Below are 8,099 nucleotides of genomic sequence, written 5' to 3' on the forward strand. Positions count from 1 at the left end.
CTGTACATGAATACATAATTAAAATCACACAAGTTATATTATGTTGGAATACACAAGTCACAGATAATGTAGCACCCCTGGATGATGACAACCATGGGGGTGATGCTTGCTCCTCTACATGTTCCATGGATCTATCCACTTCTTCAGATGGAAAGGGCAAAATCTGAAACAAAACATCATATCAAATACAGTAGCATAATATGAATAACGAGTAATAGGTGTAATAATCAAAATGATACACTGGGATGGTTGACTGGTTGCTTATCAATGTTGACTCGTGTCTCTAGGGGGGCCAAACAACAAACTTCCCCCACAACGGACACGTGGGGGGGGGGGGGGTGGAATAGTGCACGCACAACTCAGCGCACTGCCCTTATAGTAGAACTATAGGCAATTTTTTATTTTTTTTTCATTTTGGATAGAGCAAGGGAGGGTTTTTTCTTCACCATCTGTGTCCCATTGCAGAGAATTTCCTTTACTACCTGTCTCATAGCCAAACAGGTACTGAGAGAAAATACCTGCAAATTAAGTGGATTCCTCCCAGGTCATCAGAACAAGTGTTCCCATTGTAAGATTTCTCTTCTATTACTAAGAATGACGCATGCTCAGAAGCAAGTATGAGAAGGAAGCTATTGGCTACTGGCTATTGAACTTCCTTTTTCTAGTCCCGTCGTACGTGCTGTACGTCATAGCATTAGAAATTGCCGGACTTTGGGAGTGTCCGTGTGTGGCCAAGTCCGTTCGTTAGAAAGTCCGGCGGATTGTTTGCCGGATTGTTTGCCAGACTAAGTCCGCTGGACAATTCGGTCGTGTGTACGTGGCATTAGGCTGCATGGTGGACACAGTTAGGCTGCATGGTAGACACAGGCAGGCTGTATTGATGGACACAGGCAGGTTGCCTTGGTGGACACAGCAGGCTGCGTTGGTGGGCACGAACAGGTTGCATTGGTCAGGAGCACGAGCAGGCTGTGTTGGTGGGCACGGCAGGCTGCTTTGGTGGGCATGTGCAGGTTGTGTTGGTGGGCATGGTGAGGCTGCATTGGTGGGCACAGGTGAGGCTGAATTGGTGGGCACCGATGAGGCTGCATTGATGGGCACAGGTGAGGCTGCATTGATGGGCACAGGTGAGGCTGCACTGATGAGCACGGATAAAGTTGTTGTTAATATTTATTTTTAGAACTTAATTCTGCATAAAACATTTAAGTGTCATTTTATGAGATAATTTATGAGGGTGTGTTTAGGGGCGGAATTAGTGGCGGGGCAGGGTAAGGGATGGGTGGGGCAACTGGTGGCAAGTAACCATTGAGGCCTGGCTAGTAGCTCAGGACTTGAAATTTTGAGCCCTGTATATAGTTTTTAGATGCAACAGAATACTTTTTGGCCTAAATTTATGAAGAAATTTGATTTTATTGGATATGTTTTATAACACGTGTAAGGTGTTAGTACATAAAATAGCCAGCAGCTGAGCACTATAACCTAGATATCAGGCACAAATAAAAATGTTTAAATAAAAAGTGCAGCGCTAGGGCAAAAAGTGAAATTCATGCAAATCACACAACACAATGTGATGTGCATACATCCAAAAATGGTATAATAAAGTGTAATTGTGTAAAAAATAATACAGTTTGAAATGAAATAAATCATAACATATGTGCAAGATAGTATCACAAATGCAAACAATGTGCAAACAAAAAATAAAAAGTTCATATGCAGCTGATTTTCATCAGAAGGAGTCCCATGAACAGGGGATGTATTGAAACTGATGATCAGATGCTTGGCAGCATGATACCCATCACCACAAATAAAATGAAGGCTTGCCAGAAAGCCAGTGACCCCCCCTTATTCAGGGAGGTCAAAAAGCGCTTTGTTGGATCTTTGATCCACAGAAAAGATGTCCTGACATCTCTCCCCAGTAGTCTCAGAAGATATACAACAGGAACTTCACAGCTGATCAGGACATGGCGTTTTAGAAGAGCCTCAGAGCCAGAGTATATAGAGAGACTAAAAGACTCCCTTCGAGACGGACATGTACACACACTACTGCACATATGCGATCGCTGTCTGGATTTTAAGGATATTTTAAGGACATTTTTGGATTGTTTGAATTGAGACATGCTCTCACCTTGAATTGTTGCTATCCTGTGTATATGCACTGTTGCTAACAAACTGAAAAGAATAGACAATATTACACTATGTGGAGTCTTTTTGTCTCTCTATATACTCCGGCTTTTCTAAAACACCATGCCCTGATCAACTGTGAAGTTCCTGGTGTGTCTGTTCTGCGTACCCAAGCTTTTTTATGGCTGTAAAGCACTTCTATATCAGCCTATGTGGCCAAGCATGTTGGAAAGAACAACAGCATAGTTGCTAATAAACTGACAATACTGAATGCATTATACATATCTAAAGCCGCGTACACACGTAGCGGTATGTCCGACGTACTTAGTCTGGCGGACTTCCCGCCAGACTGACCGTCGGACTTTCCGAACGGGCTACTTGCCCACACACGGCACTTTTTCAGCGGACTAATACGGCGTACTAAGTCCGCCGTACTATCCGCCCTACTTTTGAAATGAACGGACTCGCCCACACACGCGGAGGAAAGTCCGCTCATTTCGAGCGCGTCTCCAGGTAGATGGAGGCCCGCAAAGGAGACGTCGCTGGCCCCGTATGAACTTAAAGGGGAACCCCGACGCCGAAAAAAATCGGCGTGGGGGTCCCCCCCAAGTCCACAACAGACCCTTGTCCGAGCACGCTACCCGGCCGGCCAGTAAAGGGGGGGCGAGCGAGCGACCCCCCTCCTGAGCCGTACCAGGCCGCGTGCCCTCAACATGGGGGTGCCTTGGGGAAGGGGGGGGCCGCGCGGCCCCCCCACCCCAAAGCACCTTGTCCCCATGTTGATGAGGACAAGGGCCTCTTCCCGACAACCCTGGCCATTGGTTGTCGGGGTCTGCGGGCGGGGGGCTTATCGGAATCCGGGAGCCCCCTTTAATAAGGGGGCCCCCGGATACCGGCCCCCCACCCTATGTGAATGAGTATGGGGTACAATGTACCCCCTAACCATTCACCTGTAAAATAAAAGTACAAAAAAAACACAACACACGAGATAAAATACTTTATTGCACAGCTCCGGGGGTCTTCCGTCTTTGGGGGTCTTCTCGACGGACTCCTCCGCTATCTTCTTGTAGCTCTTTTACTAGCGGAGGAGCCCGGCTTTCTTCCTCGCCGCCGGCCTCTTCTTCCGACTTCGGGGGTCTTGTCCCCTTCTTCGGTTCTTCTGCCGGGCCACCGCGCCTTCTTCTAGCTCTTTTACAGGTGGTGGCCCAGTCTTCTGTCAGCGCCGCCGCCACCGCCTTCCGTTCTTCTTCTTCTTCTTCTTCTTCTCCAGGAGATGTTGACTCGACGATCTCTCCGGCCGCAATGCCAGGGACGCGCTGCGCTGCCACTTATATAGGGACAAGGGGCGGTGTCACATGGGTTTATATCACATGGGTTGATGTCACATGGTGACCCCGCCCCCTTACGATGTCACAGTCCCGGAGGATGCTGGGACTGTCGCCATGTGACATCAACCCATGTGACTAACCCATGTGACATAAACCCATGTGACACCACCCCTTGTCCCTATATAAGTGGCAGCGCAGCGCGTCCCTGGCATTGCGTCCGGAGAGATCGTCGAGTCAACATCTCCTGGAGAAGAAGAAGAAGAAGAAGAACGGAAGGCGGCGGCGGCGACAGAAGACCGGAAGAGGGGGACAAGACCCCCGAAGTCGGAAGAAGAGGCCGGCGGCGAGGAAGAAAGCCGGGCTCCTCCGCTAGTAAAAGAGCTACAAGAAGATAGCGGAGGAGTCCGGCGAGAAGACCCCCGAAGACGGAAGACCCCCGGAGCTGTGCAATAAATTATTTTATCTTGTGTGGTTTTTTTTTGTACTTTATTTTACAGGTGAATAGGTAGGGGTACTTTGTACCCCATACTCATTCACATAGGGTGGGGGGCTCCCGGATTCCGATAAGCCCCCCGCCCGCAGACCCCGACAACCAACGGCCAGGGTTGTCGGGAAGAGGCCCTTGTCCTCATCAACATAGTTCCCCAAGGCACCCCCCATGTTGAGGGCATGCGGCCTGGTACGGCTCAGGAGGGGGGGTGCTCGCTCGCCCCCCCCTTTCCTGGCTGGCCGGGTAGCGTGCTCGGACAAGGGTCTGTTGTGGACTTGGGGGGGACCCCCACGCCGATTTTTTTCGGCGTTGGGGTTCCCCTTAAGTCCATACCAGGCGGCGGGGCCAGCGACGTCTCCTTCGCGGGCCCCGCCTACCTGGAGACGCTCTCGAAATGAGCGGACTTTCCTCCGCGTGTGTGGGCGAGTCCGTTCATTTCAAAAGTACGGCGGATAGTACGGCGGACTTAGTACGCCGTATTAGTCCGCTGAAAAAGTGCCGTGTGTGGGCAAGTAGCCCGTTCGGAAAGTCCGACGGACAGTCTGGCGGGAAGTCCGCCAGACTAAGTACGTCGGACATACCGCTACGTGTGTACGCGGCTTTAGAGGAAGTACCTTCATTCCTAAGTGTGTGTAGTTGTATTCTCCTAGTTCTTGTTCCATGAAAAGACATGTTCTGATATTTTCCTATAAAAGAAAAGCTATTGCTGCAAATAAGAAGCTTCCAGCACATAATTTCAATACTCTGCACGGCAAAGCATGCATAAACATTTAAACGAGTGTTTGAAGAGGAGGAAAGAAATAGAAAGGAATAGGAAGAAAAAAAAAAAAAAACACCAAAGGCACGTTCTAAGCCCTTGTACACGCGGTCGGAGATTCCGACGGAATGTGTCCGATCGGACCGTTTTGTCGGATATTCCGACTGTGTGTGGTCTACATCGGACTGTTTCCATCGGAGTATCCGACAGACCAAGTTTTACAAGTTGTTGGTAAAATTTTCCGACAAAATGCTCCGATCGGACATACTCCGATCATGTGTAGAGAATTCTGATCGGACAAAGTGCCACGCATGCTTAAATCAAATTCCTACACCAAAGCTATTGGCTACTAGAGTGAACGTAGTCCCGTCGTAACGAAATAACGTCATCACATCGGATTTTCCCACAACTTTGTCCGACCGTGTGTATGCAACAGTTTCGGACAAAATCTGTCGGACAAAATTCGAGGGACAAAATCTGACGGATTTGGTTGTCGGAATCTCCGACCGTGTGTACAAGGGCTTAGAGGAGCTTTTGAGCAGAAAAACATGTACATGTATAAACACATCTAAATGGACCATTGGTGTGTGCAGCCTGTTGCATTAGGGTGTGCACCTCAGAGCACAAACGCACATGCATGTATATCAGCAGAGCAGTGGACAGTGTCATTTGAGCAGAGATTGGTGTCAGTAGTTTTTATTCTTATTATTTTCTTGCTTTTGAGATAAAGGGACTGAGGACAGAGCTTCCCCAGTCCCTTACACTGCAGCCTCAGCTGCACTGGACAGTGAACTAATGGGAAGGGCTCTGTGCTGAACTGGCTTCCTGTTTATTCATAAACCAAAGCATAATAAACATAGTTTACTATGCTTCAGTTAAGAATTCACAGGGAGTGACCAGTACAAATCACTCACTGTTCATTCAGAAAAGGAAAGGGTCAGTAAATTAAATATTTACCAACCCCTCTCTATCCTGAAACATCTCCTGCAGCAGCCAGTGGGAGAGAGGAAGCAGGGAAAATCAGCACTGCACAAGGTGATTAAGGTGAGCCCAGGCACACCCGGCACCCTCTGTGCGCATGCCTATGAAATGGACATAAATTAGCTTATGTGCATGTAAATTTATTGGTAAGTACTAATTATTATTCTTGCCTATTATGCTCAAATGCCATATACACAAATGCAAGTAGATACATGCATAAATGTGCATACATATTGTAACCAGACATTTTTGTCTGCAAAATCCTGGCAGAACAAACACTACTTATTTTCATAAGCCCATGTGCATGTGGCCTTAGAGCCTAACTCCAGGCACAGCTATTTTATTTTACTTTAAATCTTACATTTTTTCATGATACTCTCATTGTGGTATTACATCATTAGCTCTCTAAGCTCAGATGAGAACCAGAAGTATGGCACCCTGCTGTACATATAAATGAGAATGCTAATAGAAGAATCAAAATGTAAAAAAATAATAATAAAACATAGGGGTGCCTGGAGTTGGGCTTACCTCCTCTATTTTTCAGCAAATAATTAAAATCAGCCTGACAAACATGTGATAGAAGCCTACAGCTCCCCTTTATTTTTTGCAATTCTTTGATTTTCCAGGAAGTTGCAGTGTACAGTCAAATAGAAAAGTAGAGAACAAAACATAGTCAAGTAATAATGATAGTCTCACATATAGATGAAAATGCCAACAGGTCTAGCATACAGCTCCTCTTTTTTGTCTAGAAACAGGTAAAAATATAAAATACTCACAAAGAACATTTCATATTTATCTGCCGGATTAGAAGAAATAAAGAAAGTATATTCAAAACAATATTGATTACCTTTAAGAAAGCAGAAGCAGCACAAAGGAGACTTGAATTAGTAAAATACAGATGGCAGCAACAAATCCCAAAGGAAACGCTACGGGGGAGGAAATAAAAAAAAGAACGTGGCAGACACATATTCCTGATTTTAAAAGTCTCCTTATAAGAACTGTCGGTGTTACTCACATCCTTTAATATAATTCAGATTTTCTGATCTCAGATAACAGTAGGCAACAGACAGATGGCGTTTCAGGCATCTTTATAAATGAGGACCTAGGTATGGGCAGATTTATATATGTTGTTTTAAATGTAAAAGGGTAAGAAAAGTAAAAATATAAAAAAGCAGGTAAGTGTCCTCTTCTTAGAAATAATTCTAAGTGTGTCTCTATCATTTTGCTCTAGTTTTAGAGGGTGAAGGAACCATATATGTTGCCATTGTCTGCTGAAAATACTAGTTGCCTTTCTGCCACCAGATTCCTCTTTTTTAAAACTTTGAGTAAAAACTGAGTACTTGACCTTGAAAAAATGTGGATCAGTGATTCTAACTTGTCTTTGGCATCAGGCACTTGTCCCAGATCAGCACTGTCACTAATGCTACAGAGTGAATAGGGGCATGTCCCCATGACTGCCTGTAATAAAAACAATTTTGGGCTGTCTGACTGGGTTTCTTCTTGTTACATGGCATCATGAAGTCAATTCACTAAGAGTTAAAGGCTAATAAAATGCGGTAAAATACCGCACACAGTAAAAATTGAATGCGGTATTTGAATGCGGTATTTCTTCGATTTATCGGTAATTATCACATTAGTTAATGCGGTAATTTACTGCATTGAGCTGGTTGCTAAGGGGAAGCTGGCAGATGAGTCCTTAACAACAGATGACTCATGAGCAGGTTCCTGCTGACAGCTGAATGTAAATAAAAACCATAATATATGATTTATATAGGATTAACTTCTCTTACCTATCCCCGCCGCAGGAACTGCTGAAACAGACAGGTTCCAGCCTTCACCCATAATGGCGGGCAGAGTTGTGCCAACCTTCAGGATTTTTTGGGTTCCTTCTCAGAGGAACCTCTTACCTGGACCTTGTAAAAGACTCTGCCAGAAACTTTCGTGCCACTGTTTAAATAGTACACCAAGTCTGGTTTTCCCAGAGCCCAGTCTTCCAAAGGAGAGGACTTACAGGCAAAACCTTGTTTCTTTGGATGACGAGGCCCGGGTACCATATCATCTTGGGAGTCAAATATCGGCCTGAGATATGGATCCGGTTATCATAGCCCTTAGACCCTTGCAGGGACCTGCATAGAGCTTTCTTCATAGCACATGTTTTACGTGACTAACCACCTTAGACACTGGCGAAAAAACTGAGGTGCCTCCCATATGGGAGGGGTTATATAGGGGAGGAATTCTCCTTAATTGGGGTTAGCCAGTGTCCAATCACCAGAGGTGCCTATATAACCCACTATGTAATGAAGCTCCTGTGTCCCGTGATGTATGATCAAGAAAGTCTGTTTTTACAAAGCTCAGGCTTCACATATGCACCAGTGAATAAATTAGAGCAGTGACTTTTCTCACTTAAGCCTAGTACACACTATCC

Source organism: Lithobates pipiens, unplaced genomic scaffold (genome assembly GCF_037356315.1).
Source record: "Lithobates pipiens isolate NorthernLeopardFrog02 unplaced genomic scaffold, aLitPip1_a1.2 Scaffold_3, whole genome shotgun sequence".
NCBI lineage: Eukaryota > Metazoa > Chordata > Amphibia > Anura > Ranidae > Lithobates > Lithobates pipiens.